This window comes from Octopus bimaculoides, chromosome 4 (genome assembly GCF_001194135.2).
Source record: "Octopus bimaculoides isolate UCB-OBI-ISO-001 chromosome 4, ASM119413v2, whole genome shotgun sequence".
In the NCBI taxonomy this organism is placed as follows: Eukaryota; Metazoa; Mollusca; class Cephalopoda; order Octopoda; family Octopodidae; genus Octopus; species Octopus bimaculoides.
In genome coordinates this window covers 117,805,358-117,807,944 of record NC_068984.1, presented here as the reverse complement: position 1 = coordinate 117,807,944, position 2,587 = coordinate 117,805,358, and the positions used below count along the sequence as shown (strand labels likewise).

Below are 2,587 nucleotides of genomic sequence, written 5' to 3'. Positions count from 1 at the left end.
TATATATATATATATATATAGTCTACAGATGAGATCCAGAGATTCTCAGTATAGAAGACTGTAGTGCTCAAATGATTCAAACTTAGACTCCAATGTCTTCACAGGGTATTAATTCCATGGGGCAAAGAATGGCTATAAGAGGGATCAAGTTGAGCAGATATGGGGGCAGTTATGTGGATGAACAAATTAGATGTATTGAATATAACAGTTTCAGTATTACGGAGATGTACTTGCATAGCAAGTGACCTGATCTAAGATCGTGTGCTGGAACGAAAACAATTGCAGCCTGGAAGGTGTTTATAAGCCATTTAAAATAACACACAAAAACCATTAGATTCACTTCAACATTTAAATTTAATTTGTCGAAATATTTTCGTTGCTTTGAGACCGCGACCTGTTCACTGACAAAATTCCGTGCTGCATCAGTATGAAATGCAAAATATGTATATATGCATACCTGCAAAATAAGAGAAAGCAAACAGTGAAGACTCTCAGGCAACGAATATTTAAGTATAGATATATAGATATTTGTATTAATAGATCCAACTTACACAGAGTACAAACAACATATATATAAAATACAAAGAATGAAGATTTATCAATGATTTAATCGGCTGCATACGTTTCAAATAGGATGGCATAAGCAAATTGTTGCATGCTGCAGTATGCATATCAAATTGATCCCTTGCTTGATCAACCAAATTGCTACAGAAAGAAAGAGGAATTGAGCTCAATTCTGTTCCTACCAAAGCTACAATGCCATATAATTAGGTGGGGATGGCATTTGGCTATGTAACGACTGACTCAGCGATGATCTTGAAAATCTAAGCTTCACAAAACTAAAAAGGACAAGGTTAATTAAGAATTTATAATTACTGACCATTAATGGGATTGTACATATGTGTAAAACATTCCTAGGGTGTAACTTATGGCATTAAATAAACAAGGCATATGAGATAATGCATACTAGTTACATGATGTATATATTCAAACAGATAAGTATAGGTTTGGGTATATGGTTAAGAATCTCACTTTGTGACCATGTGGTTTTGGGTTCAGTCTCACTGTTTGGCACATTGGGCAAGTGTCTTCTACCATAGCCTGCGTCAACCAATGCCTTGTGAGTGAATTTGGTACATGGTGACTGTGTGGAAGCCTGTTGTGTGTGTGTGTGTGTGTATGTTTGTGTGTGTTTGTGTTAGTTCCCTCTTCCATTTGACAATGATCATCCTCATTCCATCATAACCTTCCGCATCGCATTCCTCATCATCATCATCGCCTTCAACATCATCATCATCATCGTCATCATCATCGTCATCATCATCATCATTATAATCATCACCATCGCCCCTACCACCACCACCTCATCACCACTGTCACTGTCATCATTATTATGATCATGATCATTAGCAGCATCATCACCCCCAACTACCACTATACCATCACCACCATCGTCACCATCACTATCATCATCGTCATCACAATCATCACACCACCAGCACCACCACCACCACCACTAACATCACCACCTCTACCATCACCACTACCACCACCATTGTCATCATCATCATCAACACTACCACCATTGTCATCATCATCATCAACACTACCACCATTGTCATCATCACCATCATCGTCGTCATCGACGTCGTCATTGTCACCTTTCGTGCCATCATTAGTGTCATTATAAATTCGTACAGTTAGGTAGAGCAGAGCAGATGGAGAGTCTGTAAATGTCGAGTCTAGCGTCATCACTAATTGCGTCTCAAGGCTCACCTTCATTTACCTTCTTCCTTCTTTCCTACGTTTTTAAAGTTTGTGTTATGGATTTGGCATTAACAAGTTATTCAAGCCATTGAACGCATTCAGCAAAGAAATGAAGAACAGCACCTCTTCCCCATCCCCATACATCATTTTTTTCAATCCTTCCTCTCACCCCCACATAAACATCACCACCATCACCATCACCACCACCACCATTGCCCTCACTGCCACCGCCACCGAAGTCTGACGAAGTTTGAACATGTTCAGGTTCACTTTACCCATTGTGACCTTGGGCATGTAAGCTGCATTTCATTTGTATCACCTCTTGCTGTTCCTGAGCTCATAGATTCATTATTATGATCCCACCACAGTACGCAACGTTATAACTCCCAAAATGAAGCTCTTATAGAATTAATTACCTGCAAAATCCTCATAATAGTTTTTGTTTGTTTATATATGTACATATATATTTGTGCACGTGTCATGTATATCTATATATACCTGTGTGAATATATATATACATACACACACACACACACACACACGTGTGTGTATATGAGGGGGAGCTGAAGAGTTCCTGGTTTTAAGGATATCACGAAAGGTCTGGTGGGAGGCCCAATCTTCTGAGTCCATTCACAGGGCTCAGAAAAACTGAATGACTGCTAGAATAAGTGAGAGGGGAATATGTCGAATAAAATCATAATTAACTGATCCTCCTGCATTTTCTTTTACCCAAATCTAGGAACTTTTCAGCACCGATCAAATATGTATTCATTTGTGTGTGTGTGTGTGTGTATATATATATATATATATATATATATAT

General features: G+C 38.5%; 1 protein-coding gene across 1 annotated transcript in view; it reads left to right on the top strand.

Moving 5' to 3' along the window:
- Window positions 1-2,587, top strand: part of LOC106879607 (junctophilin-1) — a 451,733-nt gene that overhangs the window by 163,820 nt on the left and 285,326 nt on the right. The window lies entirely within an intron of this gene.